At 41.3% G+C, this 10883-nt stretch overlaps 1 non-coding gene across 1 annotated transcript; it reads right to left on the bottom strand.

Moving 5' to 3' along the window:
* Positions 1-10338: 10338 nt before the first annotated feature.
* LOC142460627 (small nucleolar RNA SNORA48) lies at positions 10339-10488 on the bottom strand. Its single transcript, XR_012786799.1, has one exon. It is a non-coding gene; the product is annotated as a small nucleolar RNA SNORA48 (small nucleolar RNA).
* Positions 10489-10883: the final 395 nt, after the last annotated feature.

Genomic DNA, 10883 nt, shown 5'->3' with positions numbered 1-10883 from the left:
TTATATCTCAAGTTTACATTATAGACTAGACTATAATTGCCAAGTGACCACGAAATAAAATATTTGCACTCAAGTAAAATTTTGTTTCTCAGGTAAGAGGTCTACAATAAGTGGTGTTCATCCCCCAGAGGTTGATGTGCTTACTGTCACCAAGGCATTCCCGGACACATGCTCCTGATCTCCAGCTGCTGAGCATCTTCTAGGCATGGTCTTCGTCTGATTTTCAGGGGGAATTTCTGTGATCTCAGGACATTTCTGTTCCCAGCACACTGAAGGTGGTCCCCGTGGTCAGACCTGGCTGATTGGGAAGCTGAGAAAAGCAGCTCATAGCTGAGTGGTTATAGACCTAGCTAAACTGTAGCAATCACTGTTATTGAAAGAGGATGGTAGCATTTTCCACCATTGTTCGGTGCCATTGAGTTGGCTCCAACTCACAGAGACCCTCTGCACACCACCATGAAGCACTGCGCCATCCTCACGCTGTTCTATGCTCCAGCCCGTTCCCTTGAGTGCTGCCTTTTTCGCTGCCCCTCCACTTTTCCACCACCCCATAGGTTCCCTTTTATCAAAACTTGGTTTACATTCTCCTGTTTTCCTCTCTTACATCTTGTCTTATTCTTAAATAAGGACTGTAGATATTTTGCTCTATATTGTTATGTTAACAAACAAATAACAAATCCTGCCCCATCTCCTTAATATCATCAGAAAATTGAGGTCCCTTTGTGATGAATGCAAGATTCTTACAGATTGTTATGGTCAAGATACAACTTAACTGAGTTAACTTCACCCTCCTCTAAGATGCTGGACGAGAGTGCAACTGACCTTTTGCATAAATATGCATAGTTTTCCACACGGAAAATTCTCAAAAATACAGCATGTTAAAGTGTTCATAGTTTCCTATCATGCTCTGTCCATGGTAGTGCACATGTTGGGAGTCTCAGTGTGCACCAAGCAGATCTTGGTGCTAAGAACTTCAGACTTCCCAAGACTTATGTACTGAATATACTGTCTTCGAATCTAGAGAATCCTAAAAGGTGAAATAAAAGAAAGACATATTGCAATCATTGAGTCGGTGTGAGTAAAAAGCCTCTTGAGGTGTTGTAAAATGTTCTTGCTTTGGAAAACTGAACTTCAGGAAAGGACTCTGGCCACGCCATCCCAGTGATGTCTTCTGGTAGCTCTCGCTAAGTTCCCGGTGCAGCCTGCTGGCGCATTTGATGAGGGCAGCAAATGCCTCCGTCCTGCTTCACAACAATCCATCAGGGATGCATTAGCTCTCTTGCTTCCCAGACGAGAGTTGGTAGGAAACTGTTCAGAGAATCAAAATAACAGGAAAGGTTGCAGCAGGCCCACATGGAAACTGCCAATGTTTCCATAGAAATCATATGAAGTTATTAATATACACTGTAGAATCACACGGGAGAAAGCAGAAAATGCTTCTTGGTGAATTTCTTGCTGTAAATAATGCAAGAGTGAGCACTTTAATAATTTCAATTAATTCTGAAGTGTAGCTTTAATTTTTCTAATTATAGCAGATATTCCTAAATCTGGGACTTCTAGAGGGAGTTAATGAAATCTTTGCTTACCATTGCAGTTATAGTTCAGAACCTGCTGTTGAAGTGCATACGGCTTTAATTAAAAATATTTTCTAATCTGAAATGAGCTGCTTTAACTGCTTGGAAAAAAAGTTTCCAGCAATGAATTACTTTTAACCTGGATAATAAATGAACCCCAAATGCATTTAGAAGGTTTCTGTTGATTTGCTAGTTCAATATTAATGAAATTCCAGGACCTATTTCTTCTTGGAGTCCAATGGTAAACCATTGTTCAGCTCAGTAATTTTGTTTGAAGAATGGAACGTTGACAATACTCAAAGCGCACTCTTACTAATAGGCATGCTGCTCTCATGTGCCATCCATTCCCTCTGACTCCTGCAGCTCTGTGTCCTAACACCACAGAAGCCCTGCTCATCCTGGTGGCGATCTTCATGATCACTGGCTCTGAGTGGCGACAAAGCATCTCTATTAAATATGTAATTGTAATAGACAAAGCCATTTGTGGGAAAACACTTATTTATACATTCCCCTTTGTTTTATTCATTCATATGTGTATTAGTGGGAATGAAGCATTTTCCCGAAATCACTGGTGTCTGTCCCATTTGAGGCCTACAACCATGAAAAAGAAAGCAAAGGTTCTCTTGTCCTTCAGAGAGGAATGTTTTGGAATGTTTTGTTACCCCTGCAGAGTATGGCTGCATACAGGGCCCTGTTAGTGAGAGCCCTGTTAGAAACTCCTGTAGATTTCCATATTTGGTTTATTTGGCAATATTATATCATTATTCTGGAAGTGTTTGTTTTTGTTACCTGTCAAATGTCTTGTGATTTGCGCATGACTATGTCTGTTTGCTTACTGTAATCAAATGTTAGTGTAGTCTTGTTTCCAAGTACCCGGTGAACAACTACAGGGGTTGCATTTTACAGTGTAGCAGAGGGTCAATATTACCCACATTAAACTGCCCCTGGTATTCTAAGTGTTTCCTGATAGGTCCGCTCGAGGGGTTCCGACACAGAGGGACCCAATGTGCAATAGAACACAGCCCTGGCTGGTCTTGCCCGATCCTCACACGCACTGCTGTGTTTGTGCCCACTGTTGTGCAGTCGTGTCGTGTCTCTGGCTCACGGAGGGTCCTTTCCCTGCTCCAGGACTTTCCCAGCCTGGTTGCTCTGCATCACATGTGCAGGCTACTTTACAGTCACTTCTAGTCAGAGCTACAAGCTTCTCCTCACTGTTCACATTCTGCAAGGCCTTTGTCACGTGACTCAGTTTACATTCATTGGTGAATTGAATCAAAGCTCTATTTGTAAAAATAATATGAATATTAATTTGTGTCATAATGTTAAAAATCACTGACATGCCTGTAAATGTTCTTGTTTATTTTTCTTCTGGATGGATGCTGCATTTAAAAGTAAATCATTAGTTATAATCAGGAAAACTCACATTTTTAAAGGAAATTAATTTTATTAATTGCTAAACTACCATGTCCAGTCCAATGCATTGAATGTGATAGGAACTCAGAAAACAGTAGTTAATCGATGTACTAAAATGCATGTATATATATGGTTGTGAGTGTTACATATGTGATACATGAAACCTTAATAAAATGCTTTTGGGAAATGTTAACAATGTCTACTTCCTTTTGTGTTCAACAGAAGGTCTCAACAATGAGAAGTGATTACTAGTTTTGATTAACAGCAGGAAGCTTCTTACTTTTAAAGTGTTTATTGAATGGTTCACACTGTCAAGGAGCATGAGTTTGGAAATATACAAAACTGGTATTTTAATCCCATGGCCTCTACTTACACGAGTTTTCATCCTGGTTCAGTTCCTAATCTCAGCAAACCACAGAGATTTCTCATTTGTAAATCAGACATTCTGAGCATCTCCTTTAAAGTTTTTGTAGGGATAATTCTGAAAGCAAATGTAGGTATAAACACATGGATACACTTGAATGAATACATGATTATGAATCAGTGGAAAAAGGTTTCAAAGAACATACCGTATAGACTTGAGTATAAACCCACCTGACTATCACCACTGCAATAAATATGTGCTGAAAAGCTTGATTTATACACGTGTATATATGGTAGAGTAATTTAAAAGATTACACTACAATTCATAGAGACGGCAGAACCCTAAGACTTTGGCCCTTAGTTACCCTTCCGTTTGGGAACTGAACCCACCTGGATAGCTCAAATGTCAGGTAACCAGTAGCTCTACAAGGGGAACAATATAATCAACCCTTTAGATAAACGACTTCAGAAGGGTTAGGGTAGGAGGCATGACAACAGGAAACAGGCAGGGTGTGGGATAAGTGATGGTATATTCAAGGAATTGCAGTGAATTCGATGAAAAGATGCATATGAATTAAAAACTGATGATTGGCTCTGTAAACCCTCGCCTAATTAACAATACAAAGTATGTTTGTTTTTTAAAAAGCCAATTCCTGTTAGAGTGGAGATAAATTTTCCTTTCTCGTTAGATTGTGTGATTTTTAATTAACTTATAGTCAACTACACTATGCATTATTTCCCCCTCTTATTTCAAAACATCATTATATTACATGCTATGGAAAAATTATCGTCTTACGTTTTAAAGAAAATAGTACTCTGGTAAATGAACTTATTTTTACTGTAAAGTATCTAAAGTTATAGTAAAATTCTTTTGACACATAATTTCAGGTGGATTTTGAAAAATAAGAATCTCATAAGTTCACAGACATATACATGATTTGAATTTTATTTTTGTGGCAGTGCTTTATGGTATCTATGATTTGATTAATGGTAAGAGTCCCTAGGACTCTTAGTAATTGGAGAAGATTGAAATTAGTACATAAACTTGACTCTGAACTGTGCAACAGAATGAGCCACCAAGCAGAAACCAAGCCAGATGTGGACAGTGAGGTGATTGGATGACACAATTGAGAGGAAGACCTGGTTTTCTGAGGGGCCCTGTTAGGTATGCTCCACTCTGCAGAAACCGGTGTTGCCACTGATTTTTCAGCTTATTGGTAAGTAATGACTGGTTATTTAAGGGAAAAATTTGTGTGAAGCTATTTAACTAGACATAAATTACCTCATTATGTTTTATAGTTCATCCCTGTTTTTATTTTCAATTTTGTTTTTACCATTAATTTTCTTTAATTAGCAATTAACATAAAAATTATTTAGATGAGCTGCCTAGATAATTACCAGAGTGGCATGGATTTCTGTTGACACATTAATATGTTAATAGATGCTGTGATTTGACCTATGTCTCATTTTCCACTCTGAAATGGTACCTGGATAGGGTCAGACAAGAAGATCACAACATAAGCAAATAGTTTATTTAAGATTCCGGGGTTAAATATAGTCTGTAAAAAAGTTACCTTCTGAATAAGTAAGACAGCCTGTCATTAAGCTTTTGGGGAGAAAGGAACTTCTGATATTTTCTTTTTTTTCTTACCCACCCCTTCCAATCACATGAAAGTAAAATGTGTATCCTTACTGCCTCTTTAAAGTGCAAATGGCTCCGTAAAGAAGTTGACTTTTTCATTTGTTTGATACCATGACAAAGATCCTCTTCAGAAACGTGTAGCCATACTTCAACACTAGGAGCTGCCCTTACAACACACCTTTGAACTAGGGGACACCTGGTGACACATCATTAGGCAGACTGATTGTGGTAAGGGTGTGTGACCTTGTAGCTCTGAAGCAGTTTCCTAGTCGATGGAGAGGATGAATGACTAAGAGGGTCAGTCCTGGAAGATTGTAAGCCATTCGTTCTCATTAGGCTGCGAGCCACCAAACTCCAGCCACAGACCAGCTTGTTTGAGAAACGCAGCAATTTATTGGAAGCATTTCTAGATCTGCCTCTCTGAAGGCAATCAGTGGTTCAAATAACATAAATTAACTGAAAACTCTGGTATAAATAGCATCACTTTATTTTTGCTATATTAAGCTCCTTACTTGCATTTAGCCTGATTTGATATTAATCAGTGATCGTAATTTTATAGGTACTTTATTCTTTTGAATTTAGTTAAACGAAGATTGAAACATAAAAAGACACCTCCGGTGTCACCATTAAAGGCAGCAGAAGCGAGATCCAGTGGAATTGGACTGGAGAAACATGCAATATAATGCTCCTTTATTTATGTTTAAGGGAAATGGAGAACAAAGGCTCTCTCAAAATGAGAGGCAAAGCGGTTCTCTGTAATTAACAGTGATGGTGAGAACCTGCTTGTTTAGGCTTATCCTGCACAATGCCATATCAGCTCTATGGATGAGGATGACAACTACTATAAATGATCTAAAAGGAGCAGGGAAAATGATGCCAAATGCATAATCAAGTTTAAATATTCTTTTGAGAAAGACAAGGAGAAATCTCCACTACTTCCAGGTTTAATGAACCTGGTCTGTGTTTTTGTATGTGCTGGGTTTATGTTTTTAAAATAAAGGAGAAAGCTTATGATGACAATAAAAATAGTTTACATAGGGGAAGCACCTTTTGTTGTACAAGGAAATTTTTTAAATTGTAGATTTCCTATGCTCTGTCTCAGCAATGAGGGAGGAAGAAGATATATTTTGTCATGGTAACAAATAAGCTTAAATTTTGTTTCATAGAGAGGCATATTTTGCTTCAAGCCTTTCCTTTCATTTAAAAATAGTTCATTAAAATCTCTTTGGCTCAAGCTCCAAAATGTTGTCTGTCTGCCAAAATGCTTAGAGATTTCTTCATCCCTTTATATTAAGATGAGGCATGTCATATCTCTTGAAACAGGATCATTCATGAGGCAGCCTTAGGGAAAGATAGACATATTTTTAACAAGAACACCATCTGAAGTCACTTGGTGACTTCACCTGTTTTCTTGTATGTAAGTTTTTGACTCGATATATCCAGTAACACAGTAACACAGGAAATAAACCCCAAATAATGGTGACTTGGAGCGTCTGTCATCTTTTCTGTAGGCATGTGAAGTCCAAGAGGGTTGTTTGGTTTTGTTTATCCTGTTTTCTCTTTTCTGTGTGCCTTCTAGGGCAATCCCTCTTTCACGTCTTCTAGCATGCTATGACTCATAGTTGGTGGTGGTGACAAAACCAAATTGATGGATGCCTGGTGACCTGATATTTGTCAGAAGAGAACTGTGCTCCATGAGTTCCCAATGGCTGATTTTTCAAAAGTAATCTCCAGGTTTTTCTTCTATACGGCACTTCTGGGTTGATTCAACCTTCAGCCATTTTAATTGACAGCTGAGTCTAATTTTAACTCTTGTATCACCCGGGGACTTCCGTGACTTCCATGGATGAAAACAGGTGTCAGTGGTAGGAATTCTGATTTCACGTAGGACACCCACTTCAGGTCATGCCAATGCATTTCATTTCCAGCCATCACTCGTCTAGCAAGGAAGGCTTCAGTGTGGCTATGATGACGATCAGGTTTCAGCAGAGCCTGCAGACGAAGACAAGAATACAAAGGAAGACCTTGTAGACAGAAAAACCTGGTACGAGAGTTAGGTTTTGTGTCAACTTGACTGGGCAAGGATTTTCAGTACTCTGGAAGTTGAGACATTTCCTTTGATGTAAATAGGCCAGATGCATTGTCAGATGACAAGGTAGGATGGATGACTCCCATGGTTAGCAGGCAGTATGGCAGGCCATTGGTTAAAGGCCAGAAATGAGCACAACAACCCAGATGCAGGATCCAGACCAACAAGAAGCTAGGAAGTTTGCTACAGCATCTACTTACATGTTAAGTAGGCCTGACCCTGGAGGAAACATCTTAATGACTGTGATCTGACTTAATCAGGGTTTTTGCACTCCAACTTAATCTTCCCTTAGCTAGTTGGTCCCCTGACTGGGATCCCTTCATGAACTTTGATTACTTTATCTTAGATCACAGCATGGGGGATTGCTGCTAAAATGAGAATCCTGGGGCAGCCATGTTGACACAGAATCTAACTATCATGCATGGTGGTCTACTTCTAAATCTCAGCTAATGAAAATACTGCGATTCAAAATTCAGAACAAACCATGGAGATATCACAGCACGAAGTATTGTTTTGTTCCATTGATTATAAGGTTGCCACGTGTTGAGGGAGGTTTCCACAGTCCCCTGGTAGTATAGTGGGCGATGCACTATGCTACCCACATAGTTGCTACCTCATGTTGCTACCCACAAGGTCAGCAGTTTGAAATGCCCCATTGCTCTTCAGGGGAAAGTTGAGACTTTTGTGGCAGTTACATAATTGTGCCAATTTCCAAAAAGGGTGGAGTCTAGCCTGTCAATCAGGTCGCAGCTTGATGGCCACATTTGACTGTGTGACGGATATAAATAGTTTACTGGAGGTCAGGTACACCCACTCCATGTGAGACTTTCCTGTTGACAAGCCACATGGAGCTACATGGGGATAGAGCCAGAGCCCTGGAAGTGGAAGAGCCACATGGAGACCCACGTCAGTGCTGAGAGGCCTCCACCGCCACTGGATTGACTAGACTTTCCAGCCACTGGCCTGTGATCTTTCTTCCTGCATTTGGTGACATTGCATGTGCTGCATGAGTCTGAAGAAGAATTTATAGACTTGTAACAGACATGTGGGCTAATATTGGACTTATTAAATTGACCTGGACTGGGCTGGGATGTTTTCTTAATGTACAATTGCTCTTTGATATAAAGTTCTCTCTTACACAGATATGACTGTCAATGAATATGTTTCTCTAGTCCCCCGAGACCAACACAACTTTCTACTCCCGTAAAGAGTTACAGTCTCAGAAATCCACAGGGACAGGTCTACTCTGCTCATTGGGTCACCGTGAGTTGGAATCTGCTCAACAGAAGGAAGTGAAGTAACTCTGTGGTTTATGGGCCTTAGGCAGTAACATGTTGAAAATTAAGAATCTCAGTGTTTACTCTGGTCGGTTGGATATAATCTGCATTTTACACATAAGAAGCAATTGTTTCTTACCAACATTGGTGACACATTGCTGTTGCACACACTCTGAGGTCCATTTGTCAAAGAGCAGTGTCATTTCACATTTGACCGAAGCTCCGGCTGAGTCACTGCTCAGCCAAGCACACCTGGTTTGGCGATGGTTGGTAACTGGGATCCCAACTCTGTCTTTAGAGGTGCTATAATTGTCTTCCATTGGACAGACACCACGCAGTTGTGGTTGTGGCATTCTATGGCAGAGCTGTCTTTACAAACACCTTTTCTAAAGATTTGGGCACAATCGGTAAGTGTACCGTAAGGCGATGGTCTGACATTGTGGGTTTGACCAGCAATGATGGTGAGGATGGTACAGGAGGGGCAGCTGTGTTTAGTTTAACATGGAGTTTCCATGAGGCAGAACTTAGTGGGATCAAACAGCGCGAACACCAAACCCCAAACCAAACTCGATGCCATTGAGTTCCTTCCAACTCATAGGGACACTGTTGGACATAGTAGAATTGTCCCTGTGGGTTTAGGACACTGTGAATCTCTACAGGAATAGAGATTTTCGTCCTCTGGGAGGCTGATGGTTGCCAACTGCTAACTTTGCATGTAGGACCCTACTGCCTCACACACTATGCACCAGGGGCTCCAAAGTAGCCAAAGAATATCACAATTGCGGGGAAGTTATCCTGCAAGGCCCCTGGGGAAGACGGAGGATGCCGATTAAAAGGTGCCTCGATAAACAGCCAATTTATGTTTATGTATACTAGCCCCAGAATGAGAGTCACCATTGAAGTTCTTGTTTTGCTCTAGGTTTGACCTACATACATTCATGCGAACATGTTAATTTTCACTCACGATGCGCCCGTGGCAGAGCAGACCTGTACCCCATTCAAGGTTCAGTGTCTGAAGTTTGGGGAAGCACGTCAGCAGACCTCTCCTGAAGTAGACTTGAGACTTCAAGCTTCTGGGTAGCAACTGAGCACATTCATCATGTTGAGCCCCCACCCCCACCCTTCCAGGGATTCCTCTTATCTGCCCCAGGCATCATGGCGAACAACAAGGAAAATTCATAATTTCATAATTCTGGATTTAGGAATCTGGGGTCACCTCAACCAGTGGTTCTGACTCCGTATCTCTCACAAGTCTGCACTGAGGGTGACATGGGGTGTGGGGGCGTGGGGTGGGGGCCTTGCAGTCACCTGAGGGCTCAATTCCTTGCCACAGGGTCTTCTCTCCCTGGGGCTGGAGAGAGAGAAGGAAAATGGGAGAACACACTGAAGTCACCTCAAGACTCCTCCTCAGAGGAGAGCACTTCTTTAGTAGAAACGAAATGGGGGCCATTGTGCCTTGCCTTGACGAAAGCAAAGAGAAAATTAGAAATTGCTTACATAAAGGAAGGGCCTGTCACAAAGATAAATTTGATAGTCCCCTCCTTCCTGGAGAAAGCTCTTTGCCATAAGGAGACTTTCCCACTTCTATCTATGGTTTAAGTAGGACTCAGTTCCATCAGGAATCCCGTTTCATGTAATTCTTCAGAAGGCAGCAAATTTGTGTTTTGCTGAGGTTTCATTTTCTATTACTGGGACACACTAATTGGAAAGCATGCTGTTACATAACATTTTTAAAAAAATTGTCACATGGCCGGCCTTCAAAAAACTAGCCTTGGTTTCTTCTTAAAATTGCTTTTCCTTGAATTTCTAGTGCCCTCCTTCATGGTGCCAGCCTGACAATAAAGTCCTACATTAGACTTGCTCCTGAAATCCTCTAGCGCATACATGTCCTTAACCCATTCCCATGAAGATTCTACTCGTGGTGAGCCTGTGTGTGTCAGAGTACAACTGGGCTCCTTAGGGTCTTCTTTGTTTTTTTTTTTATATGCCCTAGGCATGAAACAGCTCTGGCCACGATCTGGGCATCAAGCTAGGATGAACAAAGGGCTGCCAGTCTGCTCTGTCCCTGACTGATATAAGAGCACTACCACCAATCAGGTGTCTCTTCCTTAGGGCCTTCTAACAGGGATTGCCTTCGCAGTTCAGTGGTGAAGCAGTCAGCCGGTCACCAAACAGCCTGTTCTTCAAACCTACCAGCTGATCTGAGTAAGAAAAGAGACTGTCTGCTCCCACGAAGATCTACAGTTTCAGACATCCTAAGGAGCAATTCTGTGCCGTCCTATATGGTCACTGTCAGGTGCAGTGGCTCCAATCACAGTGGGTTGGGGACAGCTCTAGTTATTCAGGCTCTGCGGGACTTCTCCGTTACTCTTGTTCATAAGACCTCTCCAGGTCCCATTGGCCTATTTATCTGACCCACAGAAACCTGTCTTTAATCTGGGGACGAGGAGTCGTTCTGTGTTTCTTGGTTTTCAATTAGATACGATTCCAACATTGCCTGGAGTTTTAGGCTTGCGTCCAGGTAG

Source organism: Tenrec ecaudatus, chromosome 10 (assembly GCF_050624435.1).
Source record: "Tenrec ecaudatus isolate mTenEca1 chromosome 10, mTenEca1.hap1, whole genome shotgun sequence".
NCBI lineage: Eukaryota > Metazoa > Chordata > Mammalia > Afrosoricida > Tenrecidae > Tenrec > Tenrec ecaudatus.
The sequence above is the reverse complement of the archived record's forward strand: the minus strand, read 5'-3'. Positions and strand labels throughout refer to the sequence as shown.